General features: G+C 34.6%; 1 long non-coding RNA gene across 1 annotated transcript; it reads left to right on the forward strand.

Annotated features, from left to right (window-relative positions):
- The first annotated feature begins 2,502 nt into the window (after positions 1-2,502).
- LOC136203953 (uncharacterized) lies at positions 2,503-4,558 on the forward strand. The gene is made up of 4 exons (XR_010674997.1): positions 2,503-2,919; positions 3,007-3,272; positions 3,388-3,678; positions 4,162-4,558. It is a non-coding gene; the product is annotated as an uncharacterized lncRNA (long non-coding RNA).
- Positions 4,559-18,543: the final 13,985 nt, after the last annotated feature.

Consider the following 18,543-nt stretch of genomic DNA (forward strand, 5'->3'; position numbering starts at 1 on the left):
AGAGATAACACTTATGAGAATAATGATGATATGTTGCACAATTCCTATATGTTTTATACCTTTCCTATAATGGGGTGGAATGTTTTTGAGACCATCAAATATCAAATGTTTCTACAGATGAAGACTATTACATATCTGAATGGAGCTAAAATGAGAAAGCCCAAGGTTTACATCTTTCAAGAATCAAATTTAGAGTAAAGAATATTAATTGTGTTCATGATGACTTATTTAGATATAGCAATTTACCAAGCCCCTTCAACCCATTTATGATATAATGACTAGCTATTGATTAAATTATCATATCAGTACCACATACTTTGCATTTTAAGCAAATTCAAGGAGCAAGTGTGTCAGTTGATATCAGGTGTAATCTGAATAAAGGGTATGTGATCATTACTAATATCAAGGAAGAGGCCATGTTGTTGAGAGGAAGTAGGGACGAAATTGTTTTCTTGTTGAGTCATGCTGGTTTTATAGTTCGATCCACTTAGTTTTATTAAGGTACATGAACTTCAAAATTGTACATTAATGCTGATGAACTTGGAAATATTGCTACTATTTTCCCCACCTTTGTCCATGTAAATGTATAGGCAATTATATGAATAAACAAAATCAATCCAATTATATATATATATAATATATATATATATTATAGCTTGGTAAAAGAGAGGCACAAGATATATTCGTCCCTTTTGTGAAGATGGTTGGTAGTACAATATCATTAAAGTGCCAATGGATTTTTGTGACGATTCTGGCAATAGGCTAAAGTAATATCACAAGATCTTCACTTTGAGCTTATTATCTTCATGCCTCATTTTTTTCTAATATGTTGATTGTTGGATGCTAAAGTAACATTTTTTGTATTTTGAGTGATCTTAATTATCATAAATGATTTCCTTTAAGCTTTATATGGTAAACTTGTTTCGTTAGAGCATCATTTGGCATGCATTAGATCTTAATGAAAAAGCTGGCTAGAGTTAAAAATGCACTTGGTTTCTCATAATAATGAATAAATACCACTTCGCATAATCTCTATTTACTTCGCAGATTTAAGGTTATGTGAAGTTAATCTAGTACATATATCTTCGCATATTCCCAATGTGCGAAGTCAAAAGCCAATATGCGAATTCACATATTACTTGTAACTTCACAGATTTTATAATCTGGAAAAAAAATACTTCAGGAATATGAATTTGCTCTGCATATTGTGAAATCTGCGAAGTCAGAAGCCAATATGTGAATTCCCAAGGAGCATTGCAACTTCGCAAATTTTAGAATTTGCGAAACAAAATGCTTCTTTATGAATATGAATTAGCTTCGCAGATTGCAAAATCTGCAAATCAAATTCATCTTTGCAAAGTAGTAATTTCTACAAAATGAAGTCGATCCAACCGTTTTGAACTATTTCTATGTTTTATTTCGCAAAATGTAGCTATAAACTAACGAAAAAACACATAAAGAGAATAAACCCTAATCCAAAATCGCAGAAGAAGTAATATACTATAATAGGGACCGAAATGATTGTCATTCAAATTCAAAATCGTAAAAACACATACCTTCTTGCCGATTCTTGCCATTGAAATCGATTTGAAAGACTTTAGAAGAAGAAATACAAAGATTTAGTGGCTCGAAATGAAACATTGAGTTTGCAAGGTTAGCGGTGTAGAAGAAGAAATGAAATTTGCTTAAGTTGTTTTATATATATATATATAAAGGGCATTTTGGAAAAGTCATAAATATATAGTCTAAATAGATAATGAGTTGGCTAATTGGTTTAAATATGTAAAGGTTCATTTGACCCAATTTTATAATTTACCCTAAATTAAATTATCATACTTAAAGGAACAATTCAAGAAGGCCATGTGAGCAGAACAGGGCTGGAGACTGCCTAGCTGCTAAGGGCCATGTGAGGATGTTGGGAGTCTCAACTTTCTCGTCTTCTCCGGATTTCCTCTTTTCTTTGCTTTCAGATGATCCAGTTAGGGTTAGCTTTCCTAGGCTAATCCCGGGTTAGTTTGTGGGGTTGTTGGCTTGTTTTTCTTTTCTTTTCCTACAAAAAAAAAGGAACAATTCTAGAAAGTAAGCATAGCCTTTACCTCCAATTATATATATATTACACAAAAAAAAAATTAGTTTGATATTTATACTACTAGATTTCTCTAGAAAGCCTAGTGTTTGTAAAAATGACTTTGATATCAATCATATATAATATATAAAAAAAAAACTGTTTGGCCGACATTTGGACATAGTTATGTCTAGGCTCCATGCTCACCACCCTCATCCACTTTTAATAATAATAAAAAAAAATCATAACTTCCATATTCAAACAAATCCGATTTTATTTAAAATAATAGGAATACATCTCGAATAAAATTTACAACAAGTTGAAATCATTCATTAACTCCATTTAGTCATAATTTTAATAAAATTCAGCATTTTTACCGATTTATATCAAAATACGATAAATTAGTTTTAATAGTACCATTTTTCCTTCATGAATTATTTTCGAGATGATACCATATATTGTTAATAATTTACGAATTGTTCAAACTTTGATTAAAATTTATTAAAAACATAAAAATTAGTCTGTTATGATGAAACGTGAATTAGTTTACTCATACATAACAAGGTTGGTTGTTGCAATCTTTTTTTTTTTTTTCAATTTTATGAAACGTGAAAATGTGAATAATTGTTAACCCATATTTATCTATGTATTCTGTTATGATGCTGGAATTTGCTAGTTTCATCATTACCAACACGAGCACAAATCGAAATCAGTTGGTTCTTTTCATGATCTGGTTCAACAACACCAAAACCGGACTATGAATCACTTCTTGAAGAATCAATGTCACTGTCTCCTCTCCTTAAGCCCAACAGTTGCTTGAAATCCATTTCCTCTCTTTTCAAGATCTGTATCAGGTAATTTAGCTCTTAAATTCGATGTCCATGTCCATTTTGTTTCCATTTCCGGGTGTCCCTTCCCATTTTCAATTTGTCCTGAAACAGCAGGAACAATGTTTACCAACAGGAGCACAAATCAAAATCAGTTGGTGCTTTTCAACAACACCAAAACCCGACTATGAATCACTTCTTGAAGAATCAATGTCACTGTCTCCTCTTCTTAAGTCCAACCGTTGCTTGAAATCCATTTCCTCTCTTTTCATGATCTGTATGAGTTTGATGATGATTGGTTTTTGTGTATTTGGATTGAAAGCCAATGAGAGATAGAAGAGCGATTGAAGCTTTGGGGTGTTGATGCAACTAAATCATAGGTAAAATTTTGAAATTTAAGCAAAAATATATTGCAATCTATGTAGATATGGTTACAACTGAAAATAGTTTGGAACTTACAACTGTTAATATAATTGCAAAGTATTTTTATGACAGGTTTAATCTGAAATTAGACAAAGCAGTAATAATTGCAGCTAGTTTTGGATTGGCGAATATCTTATCTATACTGAGTGGAGGATCTATCTCGGACATGATCGAAAAAGAGTATGGGATGAGAGGTAGACTTTGAGGTCTATGAATAGTTCAGACATTAGATGGTGTTTTCTGCATAATTCTGGGAAGAATATCTTGCTTAAGTGGTTCAGTTGTAACCATAATTATCTTCTATGTTCTCTGCCGAGCTGCTTGTGGACTCACATTTGTTGTGGTTTCTATTGTTTGAAGAAGGTGAACTAATTTTAATTTATTTTAAAATTAATTAAAATTTTGTTTGGTGTGTGAATCAGATTTAGTTGGGTTTGGTCAACTATTAATGTTTGCTCTGCTGATAGACAACGGTTAATTTTCTTTCTAAAAATAGTTATTTTTCATTCTTACCAAAATTTTAAAATAAAAAAATTAAAAGGTAGAGAAATGGAATAATTGATTTTAACTTTTATGAAACGTATTATTTGCTATTTTAGGGAGTGTTTTAAAGAGTTAGCGGTCTCATAAATCAGGTGCAATCAAATCAACTCATAATCGTAAGTATATTTAGTTTTTCTGTATGTAGCTAACACAATTGATATTCTTCAAAGGATCAAAATACTCAAAAGAAACAGAGATAACACTTATGATAATAATGATGATATATTGCACAATTCCTATATGTCTTATACATTTCCTACAATGTGGTGGAATGTTTTTTTAAACCATCAAATGTTTCTACAGATGAGGGCTATTACATGTCTGAATGGAGATCAAATAAGAAAGAACAAGGCTATTACAGAAGAAGGCTATTACATTCGAAAGCATATAAAGAACAACATCAAATTTGTTATGTTCTTTAGCTCCCGAGATCGTGCACTGTTGGACAACAACCCAACAAGGATACGTACTATCTAGGGTTGCAACACAGAAGAGCAAGTGTCTTTCGACATTGGCCTTTAAAATGGTATAGACTGTTGGTTTTTTGGTGCATAAACACAGGGTAAAGAAAGTAAACAATCTGGGTAGAAGAAGGATGATGTTTATCAATTATGATTGGAGAGTCGAGTTGAGATATTGTAAAGTTTTGTTCGAGGCAGATGTGGCTATATGTGAATACTTTTCTTATATCTGGAATATATCAGGAGTGAAACTGCATGCTATTGAAATTTCATTATAGTAAATAGTTTTGTTTTTGAAATTCTAACTTTTTTCTTGAACTATTCATTTGTTGGCATTGGCTTTAAGAATGTTTCATTAGTCAATCGATTTTTTCTATTGCTTGCTATATTAAATTCCATTAGACAATTTCTTCTATTTAGACGTGGGAACAAATTGTCAGAGATTTATATGAGATATGTGATAGGGTCTTAACTATAAGTTTGAACTTTTAATTCAAACTGTTCCATGATACATATAACCTATAGAATTAGCTCAGGTAATGGCTATACGGTGCAGTATAGAATTTGACCAGTTTATGATTGTGTTCCTACTTTGTTTTGGATTTGGAAAACAGGGCACTGAGGAATGAATTAGAATGATAGTGGTCGCACAATGGTTATTTTATATTATAGTTTCATTTGAAACCAGAAGTAATAACTTCAAAGAAACTCTGTCCCGTCAACATCCAGCTGACCAGCCAATGTCCGATCTGACATGTGTGTCTCAAATTTGATAAGCTATGTGAAAAAATAAAAAATAAAAACAAATATACTGTCTATAAATTGGAGAAAAAAATTCAAAAAATTCACTGAATTTATAAATATTAATTAGCAATTCTATTATTAAATTATAAAACATGATTTTTTTTTTAAATATACAATTGGTGCATAATAAGAAACAAAAATATTTGTGTTTTATAATAAGGGTAAAATTGTTCTTGGCTACCAACATTAGGTGTAAAATTGACGTTAGGATTAAAATTTCTCCTGACCCAAAACGTTAGGGTATTTTTGCACTTTATCTCTAAATTAATCAATTTTTCTTAATAGTTTTAAATATTTATTGTGTTATTAATATGGTTACAAAAAAAACGAACCGAAAATGTACAAAATTGATTCAATTTGTCAACAAATTGTTCGAAAGATCTAATGTGACAATTAAATAACACTCAAACTAGTTTGTTCAAATTTTCAATAGCGTATTACTAAAATTGAGTTTGATTGAAAACGTTAAAATTAAATTCACATAATTTTATATGTTAGAGTTAAATCTGCATTTTCTTAAAACTTTAGGGTTAAATATGAATACTACCACTTAAAACATTAGGGTTAAATATGAATAGTACCACTTACAAGAACAAGTAGAAGAACAAGTAGAATTGCATAAGCTGAAACTTGTTATACAATTTCCACAAATTATGTAAAATAAATAGATTTTAATTAAAAAAACAACAAAAATTTGACAGATGGAGGAGATGAAAGTGATGTGTAAGCCTACCAAATTACCAACTCAAGAGATGACACAATAAATAAATTGAATTTATTTTACAAAGTTTGTATCGAAACGGAAGACACGGGTTTTGAGTCGGTGGGTCTCCTGCACCCTCCTTCTCGCCAGAGACATTGATTCGATTAGGTTTACATATTGCAACAACTCCATTGGTGTAAATGTCATAGAAATAAGGTACATTAGTTTGTGCTCCTATTTGACAGCCAAGGATCAATCATTCACTCTAAGCCTATGTTGCACGGAATTTTTTTTCACAAGCATTACCGCCTTTCCTATCTGTTTCTGTTTCCGTTTCTTTTTTGTTTCCAATACTGTTTCCTGTATCCGTTTCTATTTGAGTGCAACATAGATCTAAGCACAAGAAGAAGCTGAACCTATTACATGGAGATGATGAAATGCTAGGACTCCTAAATCCGATGATGGGATTCAGACTACCAATTCAATCAACTGAATTAAGTTTCGTTGTGAAGTAAAGCCATATTTTGTTGATTCAAAACATATATGTACTGCAGTAAGGAAAAGGGGTAAATTCACAATATTCCAATTCATAACAGGTTTCATCTTGTTCCCATGCCTCCACTGGCCACAAACGAAGCACAACCATAAGTTTAGACATTTGGTCAAAGATGGATGTCCATTAGCAAGAGAGTGACTGCTCTAATACATTCTAAAATTAGCTATTTAGTCGATGATAGTAACAGGACAGTAAAATTTGAATGCATAAACCATTACAGTTGTTCTGTTTAGTACAGTGATAAGAGATGAATTGATATCACCAATGTAGCAGTTGGCTGGTTGCGTTGTTTGATCAACATATTCCTTGCTGCAAAACCACTTGATATCACCAATGTCAAACTAAATACTATTTTTTCTTTTCTATTGTGTTTATGTGAAAATGGTATTTATATTATAAAAGGATAGTTTATGCAATAAATATATAATTACTATCAACATAAATTTGGAATCCATAATGTATTTTGATCTAATTATATAGTTTTGGGTTACTTCGAAGCTTTTTTCCTTGGTTTTATTTTTTAACACAATTAACAAACTCCAATAATTTTGATTGCAATATCCAAATTAGTGCAAAACAAAATGTACAAAATTCGGAAGTATCTTAGTGCAAAGCAAAATGTACAAAATTGGGAAGTATCGAAAAAGAAGAAGAGGTTTGAAAAAAAAAATCAAAGCATCAGGTAAGAAGAAAACAAGCTTATGGAAGAAGCATCAAAGGACAATGGCAGCGCAGAACACACCGAGCTTGGCTCTAATGATAGTTGTTCTCAATCATATGCTCAACGATGTGTCAAGAAAAAGGAAGTTTCAATACTAGGGTATGGTAAAGATGTTGAGCATCTAAAAAATTGTAATAAAATCATATGGGATGTGTGTGCCTCCAGTAATTTACAAAAAAAATCAAGTATGTGCAAGAGAACAAATGTGAGGTATTGAAGGAGATATTTTCCAAAGAAATCATGGAAGTTAAAAAGAGAAAGGGAAGAGCGAAAGGACTTCAGGACATTGACATGAATAATAGTGTCAATTTCACGTAGAAAGTTCACTAGTTATGTGCCTCATCCAAAACCCAAAATACCAGTTGATAGTGATAATAGCCATGCTCGTGGTACTAACAAGGATGATGAGGAAGACAACAATGATTACGAGGAAGAACAAAATGATGGAGATAATAATGGGTACGATGGCGGCTAAAGTGAAGGGATCAATGACGATGAAGTTTGAAGATGTCAACGGATTAGAACTATTCTTGGTGTTACTAAGGGATAAAAAAATTATAAATTTAAGGGGTGTGTTTTTTTAAGTAAATGTTGGGTTATAGGCTAAGATCGGAATGCAAAGATCCCAACTAGGTTGGCATCTTCACAAAATCAATTAAAAACCCCGTCACACATAACTATCAGCTTGAGTTTTTAGTTCAAAGGGTTCCATGAAACATATAACCTATAGAATTAGCTTCCATAATACCTATACAATGCAGTATAGAATTTGATCAGTTTATGGTTGTGTTCATGCTTTGTGTTGGATTTGGAAAACAGGGCATTGTCTCCTCATATTCTCATTACGATAAATTAGAATGATATTGGTCGCACAATGATTATTTTATATTATAGTTTCATTTGAAACCAGGAGTAAATAACTAGAAAGAAACTTTGTTCGGTCAACATCAAGCTGGCCAGCCAAAGTCCAACCCAACTCAATCTGACATGTGTGTCAGATTTGATAAACTATGTGAAAAAAACAATAATAAAAAAAACAAGTATACGGTCTTTTGTATAAATTGGAGAAAATAATTCAAAAAATCCACTGAATTTATAATATTAATTAGCAATTCTATTATTAAATTATAAAACATTAATTTTTTTTAAATATGCAATTAGTGAAGAATAAGAAATAAAAATATTTATGTTTTATAATAGGGGTAAAGTTAACCCAAATTATGAGCGTTAGGGGTAAAATTGCTCTTGGCTACCAATGTTAGGGGTAAAATTATACCATTTTAGACGTTAGGGTTAAAATTGCTCTTAACCCAAAACGTTAGGAGTATTTTTTCACCTTAACCTTTTTTTTTTCTTATTAGTTTTAAATATTTATTGTATTATATGAATATGGTTACAAAAAAAAAAAAACAAACCCAAAATGTACAAAATTGATTCAATTTGTTAACAAAATTGTTTGAAAGATCCAATGTGAAATTAAATAACACTCAAACTAGTTTTTTCAAATTTTTAATAGCGTATTGCTAAATTTGATTTTGATTGAAAACGTTAGAGCTAAATTCGCATAATTTTATATGTTAGAGTAAATCTACATTTCGCTTAAAACCTTAGGCTTAAATATGAATACTACCATTTACATGATCAAGTAGAATTGCTTAAGGTGAAACTTGTTATAAAATTTCTAAAATTACTTTAAGATAAATAGATTTTAATTAAAAAAACAAAAACAAAAATTTGAAAAAGTTACCAAATTACCAACTGAAGGAGATGAAGGTGATGTGTAAGCCTACCAAAGTTTGAATTTATTTTACAAAGTTTGTATGGAAACAGAAGACACAGGTTTTCAGTCGGTGGGTCTCCTGCACCCTCCTTCTCGCCAGAGACATTGATTCCATTAGGTTTACATACTGCAACTCCATCGGTGTAAATGTCATCGGTTCCCGGTCATTGCCATTAGGGTTACAAACTCGACTCGTTTACGAAGGTAGTTATGAACTTACACGCTTTTTCTTCCTCGTCATACTCCAAATTCCAGTGAAAATATGGATTCAAATCAGAGCCAAATCCTGCAGGGGTATGAAAACTGTGCCAAAGCTTCATTATGGTAGAAGAAGAAGAAGGAGGAGAAGAACAGGGGATCCAGTCTTGGAGTAGTCTTAAGAGTAGAGGAAATTTTTGCCCGGGGATCAAGTCTAGGTAATATCTAGATGATACTACTGATGTACTGCCATTGCTTCAAAGTTTGGCAACTCCTTCGAGTTTGAAAAACTATAAACCGTTGGGTTTTGGTGCTTCCATAAATACAATGTAAAGAAATTAAATAGTTCACGTAAAAGAAGGATGATGTTTATCAATTATGATTGGAGAGTCGAGTTGAGATATATTGTAGGAGAGGTCATAGGTTAGGATATTTTCATCTTTTACAAGTCTTGTTGGAGACAAATGTGACTAAAATGTAAGTACTCTTATATTTATGGAATATATCAGGAGTGAAATTGCATGCTGGGGAAATTTCATTATAGTAAATTGTTTTTGAAATTCTAAGTTTTTTCTTGAGCTATTCATTTGTTGGCCGGTTTTAAATATGGTTTCAGGGAGATTCTAGTGAGACATTAAAAAGTGTTCTAGTTACTTTAGACTTTGATGTTTAATAGCTTGAAAGGAACCCTCTCCCGTCAACATCCTCCTGGCCTGCCCTTGGGGCTCACTCAAGTATGTGAGGACGATGATGTAGAATGTCAATGAAATCTGAAGTCGTTTTAAGGATCGATATTCCTTTTGGTATTGCTAAGCATTGTTAACTTGTGATCAATGTTGCACAAACACTTCTCTCCATTTATTGTCCTTGGCCCTTTTGAGTTCTATGAATGTTATGTCTTAGAAATAACGTACATTAGTTTATGCTCCTATTTGACAGCCAAGGATTAATCATTATCACTCTAAGCCTATGTTGCATGTAATTTTTTTTTTCATAAGTGTTTCCGCGTTTCGTATCTGTTTTTGTTTCCGTTTCTCTTTTGTTTCCAACTGTTTCCGTATCTGTTTCTATTTGAGTGCAACATAGCTCTAAGCACAAGAAGAAGCTGAACCTATTACATGGAGATGATGAAATGCTAGGACTCCCAAATCCGATGATGGGATTCAGACTACCAATTCAATCAACTGAACATCAGACTACCAATTCAATCAACTGAATTAAGTTTCTTTGTGAAGTAAAGCCATATTTTGTTGATTCAAAACATATATGTACTGCAACAAGGTAAAGGGGTAAATTCACAATCTTCCAATTCATAACAGGTTTCATCTTGTTCCCATGCCTCCACTGGCCACAAACGAAGCACAACCATAAGCTTAGACATTTGGTCAAAGATGGATGTCCATTAGCAAGAGAGTGACTGCTCTAACACATTCTAAAATTAGCTATTTAGTCGATGATAGTAACGGGATAGTAAAATTTGAATGCATAAACCATTACAGTTGTTCTGTTCAGTAAAGTGGTAAGAGATGAATTGATATCACCAATGTGGCAGCTTGATCTGCAAACCCACTTGATATCACCAATGTCAAACTAAACACTATTTTTTCTTTTCTATTGTGTTTATGGGAAAATGGTATTTATATTATAAAAGGATAGTTTCTGCAATAAATATATAATTACTATCAACATAAACTTGGTTTAATCCATAATGTATTTGGATCTAATTATATAGTTTTGGGTTACTTCTGAGCTTTTTTTCCTTTGGTTTTATTTTTTTCAACACAATTAACAAACTCCAATAATTTTGATTGCAATATCCAAATTAGTGGAAAGCAAAATGTACAAAATTCGGAAGTATCGAAAAAGAGCAAGAGGTTTGAAAAAGAAATCAAAGCATCAGGTAAGAAGCAAAACAAGCTTATGGAAGAAGCAGCAAACGACAATGGCAATGCAGAACGGAACGAGCATGGCTCTAATGATAGTTGTTCTCAATCATATGCTCAACGATGTGTAAAGAAAAAGGAGGTTTCAATACTAGCGTATGGTAAAGATGTTGAGCATCTAAAAAATTCTAAATCATATGGGATGTGTGTGTCTCCAGTAATTTACAAAAAAATCAAGTATGTGCAAGAGAACAAATGTGAGGTCGAGCTAATAAAGGAACTGAAGGAGATATTTTCAAAGAAATCATGAAAGTTAAAAAGAGAAAGGGAAGAGCGAAAGGACTTTTTCAGAATTGACATGAATCAGAGTCTGAAAAACCAGTCACCAAACACTCTGTATCACCTCCATAAATGAGACCAACATCAGATTTACCTTTTAGGTACCGAAAGATCCTCTTCACAGCTTGCCAATGCTCCTTGCCAGGTTCACCCATAAACCTGGTAACAACACTAACAGACTGTGCAAGATCAGGTCTAGTGTAGACCATTACATACATCAAGCTTCCTACTGCACTAGCATAGGGAACTCGAGACATGTACTCCTTCTCTTCAGCAGACTTAAGTGCAAAAGCAATAGACAGATGTGCACTTACAGCACTAGGAGTATCTATGGGCTTTGCGATAGATATGCCAAATCTTGACAAGATCTTCTGAATATAGCCCTTCTGTGATAGAAATAGTTTCCTTTTGCTTCTGTCCCTGTAAATCTCTATTCCAAAAATTTTCTGAGCTGCACCCAAATCCTTCATCTCGAACTCTGCACTGAGAAGACCCTTCAACTTCTGAATATCGTGTTTCTTCTTTGCAGCTATCAACATGTCATCTACATATAACACCAGATAGATAAAAGACTCATCTTCTAGTTTATTGTAATAGACACAACAATCATATGGGCTCCTGGTGTTGCCCAGCTGCATCATGTAGCTGTCAAACCTCTTATACCACTGCTTGGGAGACTGCTTAAGTCCATACAAGGACTTCTTCAACTTGCAAACATAATTCTCCTTTCCAGGAATCTGGAAACCATCTGGTTGGGTCATGTAGATCTCTTCCTCCAAATCTCCATACAGAAAGGCTGTCTTTATATCAAGTTGCTCAAGCTCTAAATCCTGATGTGTAACTATAGCTAGCAACACTCTAATAGAGGTGTGTCTGACTACTGGTGAGAATATCTCATTATAATCCACTCCCTCTCTTTGATTGAAACCTCTAGCAACAACTCTAGCCTTATACGTGACTCCCTCTACAGGCGATATCCCTTCCTTTATCTTGAGAACCCACTTGCAAGTAATAATCTTTCTCCCTGGCGGTGGTATGACTAAATCCCATGTTTGATTCTTATGAAGGGACTCCATCTCATCTCCCATAGCAGTAAGCCATTTCTCAGAATCGATGCCTGAAACAGCTTCTCGGTAAGTTGATGGTTCACGAGTGTCCACCTCTTCATCAACCTGTAGTGCATAGCCCACCATGTCCTCATACCTCTTAGGTGGCCTAACTCCAACCCTCCTTGGTCGATCTTGAGCTAAGCTACGATGTGTAGCTTCAGATGGTTGAGAAACTGGTGGTGTAGAATTTGGTAGCTCTATTTCTGCTTCTTACTCTTGTTCCTTCAAGCCACTCTCACTCTGTATGACCTGGTGTTGGTGTGCCCTAGTTCTTAGGCATTGGTTCATGTATATTGTATTATGCTTTTTTATTATTCTTGCATAGATACACTATTTGTGTTACATTAATAAAGGCATTAATCTAGTTCATTTATATATTGTGCTATAATATGAATAGAGAATCCATTGATTGATAATCGTAAAACCATATCCCAAGTCCATTCTATCATGGGAATGATTAGGACCACGGACTTGTATATTCGACGACTGTATGGTAGTAATTGATACTAGTCATAGCACTTGATAAGTCAGTTGTGAATATGGGTACATATTGTATACATGTGACTGGATCGATCCGCCCGAGAAAACTACATGGTGGTTGTGTCATTAGTTTTCTTAAGTAGGTCTCTAACTATCTTCAGACCAGATTTCATTATAATATCAATATGGGATCCGGTTCACTTTGACATACGCCTAACAGGTCTGTAACAGGATACTAAATACGGGTATGATTGGGTGAACAGGGGAACACGTTGGTATTGATATTGAGGTGATGGAATTACCACTCATGTAATAATGAGATGATATCACAGGCCACTTGATAAGTGAGATGGATAAGTGTGTGGCCACACCCTGATAAGTAGTTTACTTATCTGTTTCATCAATCTACTTTAGATCAAGAAATATCATAAACATCAGAGAGGATGACAGCCGCCATGCCTCTAGTTTATAATATCGATATCAAATGGTAAAAGAAGTTAAGAGATAACTACAGGGTCTCTGCATCTTTAGACTGCTAAAACTCTGTCTTGGTTAGGGACCATAATGGTTTGCTAGAACTCACTTACTGTCTGTGGGCCGTGAGCCGACTGCTAGCTAAGGACAGTCCCATAGGATCGTGCACATCGAACATCTGAGTTAAAACTTATAGAACGGTACATTGGAGATATGAAATTAATTAATTGATTGATAGTCAAATATCAAGGTAATTAATTGGTGGTTAATTAATTGATTAATTGATACTTTGTATCAAGGTAATTAATTAATGGTCTTAAGTGTTGAGTGTTTAATTGATTAATTAGTTTACGAGATGTAATTAATTAATTTGTAAATTAATGAAATTGAATTCGGTGAATAATTAATTAAACTAAGACGTTAATTTATTAATTAGTGTTGTTTGTTTAACTAGGGTAATTAAATTTAATCTAATCATAATTAATTGCACAGAATAAATATTATTGGTATTTATTTATGTAATTAGATTAGGATTGGATTAGTTTTGTAATTAACCAATTAACCCTAAACCAATTAGGTTTAGGAATACACTATATATATAAATTAAAAAAACACTAAAACCCTAATGAACTAATACACATATTCGGCCAACATCTTTTGGTTTGAAAAATCACAAAAGTAAATTGCGGCAGAAACATGTTTTGAGAAAGTGGAATTTGTTTGGAAAATTTCATTATCTCTCCAGTTCTTCTTTGTTCTTCGGCTAGCACCGGTTCTGGCTTAATAGCTGTTCGTGCACCTGACTACGGAGATCTTACTACTTGTGGATTCTTCAGCCGTCTCTAGAAGAGACAGTCCGGGTATGTTTATATCCTTAAACGGATTAAAATGTTTTATTCAATCAATGGTTAACGGACAAAGATCAAATTAAAGGGATTAGAAATAAATTTTAAACCGCAATTCCGCTGCGCTACAGTTGATTAACTGGCTATAATCCCTAACAGTGGTATCAGAGCCATGGTTTAGTCCGTTTTGATTGATTGAAAAATTAATATGATTTGGTTTTATTATTTTTCCAAATCAAGTTTTTGAAATTTCCTATTAATTCCTCGTGTAGAAATTGTTCTAGGAAGTTTTCAATTTTATTTCTGTCTGTATTTTTTGGTGTGTTTGGTTATGAAATTGTTTTAGAATAATTTAAAATTAAAAAATACAGCAGCGGTTTTTTTTGTTAAAAAAAAAGAAAAAAAAATAGTTTCGGACACGGAACAGCAGTCACGGGACTGCTGTCCGCGAACAGCAGCCACGGGGCTGCTGTCCGCGGACAGCATCCCCGTCGCTGTCCCGGGTCCGTCGAAAATTCAGAATTAGTCTAATTTTGGATTTAACGGGACTGATTTTAATCTTTAAATTTTTCATGGGTAATTTAATAAAATCAGGGCCCTAATATCGTTTAATTTATTAAACGTGTTTTGAATAAAAATTAATTGGTATTAAAAATATTTTTGATTGGCATGCATATTTAATTTTAATCGAATTGATTATTTGTATAAAATTGAATATGGTTAATTTGTGAAATTGACCCAATAGACCGTGACACCGGTTTAAATTGGGAGGGCTAAATTTTGGATATGTGACGACCCTAAAATTCAGTGGGAGCAAAATTGTAATTTTGCATATAAATGGATGTTAACCGTTTGGGCCTTTATGGGCCTTAGTCAGATATGGTAAAATTGGCGATTTCACCCTAAGTAACTCGGCTTAACTTTATTAGATGATTTTGGAATGCCATGATCATGCATTATATTTATGTCTTACTGTGCAGCAATGTGTTATAGAGTTCTATGGGCCCTAAATTAAAGTCGGTTTGTAATTTAATTTATTTTGGGAAATATGGCCTGCGTGCCATTCTTTCATTAATGTAATTTTAGAATAGGTTCTATTCATAAAATTGTAATTGGTCGTGAAGAAGCCCAGATGGTCCAAGCCCATGGTGGGAGCCCAAGGAGACTTGAAGCAAGCCCGTGAAGATTAGATAGTATATCTAGTTTCACTAGGATGTATTATAAGGCCCATAGAGTCTCTATGTTTATTTTGATTATACAATTGCTTAGTATAACATGAAATATAAGTAGCAACGATCACCAGATCATCACCCGTGATAATTATATGTTAAAGTCGTATCACTTAATTAATCCGGATAATGAAATATTGAGTCGCTTAAAAGTGCTTTCCAGATTCACACCTCTTCCTCCCAGGTAGTGCTACAGTGTATGACGTGCCCTAGCAGGTATGCTGTAGTAATTAGTGGGCCGTCGAGGGTTAGGATACTTCGGTATGGCTAACGCGTGTATGGTGGTTGGACTCAACGTGGGTAGCATTAGCTCAGAGCGGGCCATAAGCACAGATGGACTAAGTGTCACAAAGCCCATCAAACTAAGAGTCCTTGTGGGGATTGGATAGTCTATCCTACCAAATCGTCAATGGTCGACGGGGGAGCCCTAGCTCGGTCGATTATTGATGGATTGTAGATCTTGGTCAAGACAGCCAAATAAATATCACCAATAACAAATTAAAATGGATTATTAATTTGATCTTTGGCTTAAGCCATTTATTCTAACTCTAATGTAATTTTTCCACGTAGATAAAAATCACCAAGTTACATAAAAGAAATAATGAATCCAACAAGCAACAACTCACTCAGACCACTCTTGGAAAAGGAAAAACTTTCAGGGACTGATTTCCTTGACTGTCCTATGAACTCACAAAAAGTTTGTAGACACGAGTGGAAGGAATCTGTACTGATTGCTACCTTACCAGCCAACAAAAGGGAACACACCTAAGGGAAAGGCCAAATCCAAGTCCAAGGTGAACGCCCAAAAGGCCAAGTCAAAGACAAGGAAGGCGGCAGCTCCTAAAGGTAGGTTGGCCTTGGCAGATGATATCTGTCACGAGTGTAATGAGAAGGGACACTGGAAGAACACGTGTCCAAAGCTAAGGGAGAAACAGAAGGCTAAAGCTTCTGGTTCTGGCATTTATGTTGTTGAGATAAATCTGGCTATTTCTACATCTTGGGTTTTAGAGACTAGATGTGGTACTCACATTTGTTCAAATGTGCAGGGACTGAGAAATAGGAGGTTGTTAGAATCTGGTGAAGTGGATCTTCGAGTCGGCAATGGTGTTCGTGTAGAGGCCTTGGAGATCGGAGATTACACTTTAGAGATGCCTACTGGTTTAGTTTTAGAACTTAGAGATTGTTGTTTTGTACCTGCAATGCGCAGGAATATTATCTCAGTTTCTATGTTGGATATTTCCGGTTTTAATTTTAATATTGGACGTTGTAGGATTTCTATACATCGTGGCAATATTGTTTATGGAACCGCATTTCTAGAAAATGGTTTGTATATCCTTGATCTAAAACGTAGTGAATCAATCTATAACATAAACGCTAAAAGGATTAAGACTAATAAACTAAATCCTACATATATTTGGCACTGTCGTCTTGGCCACATAAATGAGAAACGCATAACTAGGCTTTACTCTAGTGGAGCGCTAGGGTCATTCGACATGCAGTCTTATGACACGTGTGAATCTTGTTTAAGAGGGAAGATGACAAAGGCGCCTTTCACCAAAACTGGTGTAAGGGCCACAGAGCTATTGGAACTGATACACTCAGATGTATGCGGTCCAATGAGCACTAGTGCTAGATCTGGTTTTCTATACTTTGTTACCTTCACAGATGACTATAGCCGGTATGGGTATGTGTATCTGATGAAACATAAATCTGAAACTCTTTTGAGATTCAAAGATTTTAAAAATGAAGTAGAAAATCAACTTGGCAAGAAAGTAAAAGCGCTCCGGTCTGATAGAGGGGGTGAATACTTGAGCCAAGAGTTTGTCTCATTCTTGAGAGAGTGTGGAATTATATCCCAACTCACTCCTCCTGGTACACCCCAATGGAATGGAGTGTCAGAAAGGAGGAATAGGACCCTGCTCGACATGGTCCACTCAATGATGAGTCAAGCTTCTCTCCCTATCTCCTTTTGGGGATTTGCTTTGGAAACTGCTGCTCATATAATTAACAATACACCGAGCAAGGCAATTAAAGGAACACCATATGAATTATGGACAGGCCGAAAGCCCAACGTTTCCTTCATGAAGATTTAGGGCTGTGATGCACATGTCAAGAAATTGATGAGTGGCAAACTAGAGTCCAAATCTGTCAAATGCCAGTTCGTGGTTTACCCTAAGGAAACTAAGGGTTATTACTTCTACAACCCAGCCGAGAATAAAACATTCGTGGCTAGGTTTGTAGTCTTTTTGGAAAAGGAATTCCTTTCCAAAGTAGACAGTGGGAGCAATATTGATCTCGCTGAGATTCAAGACTCACTGAATCCCACAGCAGATGTTGAGGATGCTCAGGTAACCGATTTAGGTCCTCAAGAAATTGAGGAGGCTGAACCAGTTACACAGGAACCTAGAAGGTCTGATAGGACATGTCATCAACCCGAAAGGTACGGTTTTGTCGTGACTGATGATGGGGACATAATGGTCGATGACCAGGATGAGCCCAAAACTTATCAAGAGGCCATTGAAAGCCCACAATCAGATCAATGGCGTAAAGATATGGAGGCTGAAATGCAGTCTATGCGTGATAACTAAGTGTGGAACTTGGTGGATCCACCTCCGGGTGTTAAAACGATTGGCTGCAGGTGGTGTTTCAAATTAAAAGCCGATAACACCTTCAAGGGGCGACTGGTGGCAAAAGGTTATAGACAAATCCAAGGAATTGACTATGATGAAACCTTTTCACCAGTTGCTATGTTCAAATCCATTAGGATAGTACTGGCCATAGCTGCATGGTATAACTATGAGATATGGCAGATGGATGTTAAAACCTCTTTCTTGAATGGGAAGTTACTCGAAGATGTCTACATGACACAACCAGAGGGTTTTATCGATCCGAAGTATCCTAACCGAGTATGTAAGCTTCAAAGATCCATTTATGGATTGAAGCAAGCATCTAGGTCTTGGAATCAGAGATTCAATGAAGCCATAACTGAATATGGTTTCGTGCAGAATCCTGATGAACCCTATGTGTATATGAAATTCAGTGGGAGCATATCCACTTTCCTGATATTGTATGTCGATGACATGCTGCTCATTGGAGGCGATAT

Source organism: Euphorbia lathyris, chromosome 8 (genome assembly GCF_963576675.1).
Source record: "Euphorbia lathyris chromosome 8, ddEupLath1.1, whole genome shotgun sequence".
Taxonomy (NCBI): Eukaryota; Viridiplantae; Streptophyta; class Magnoliopsida; order Malpighiales; family Euphorbiaceae; genus Euphorbia; species Euphorbia lathyris.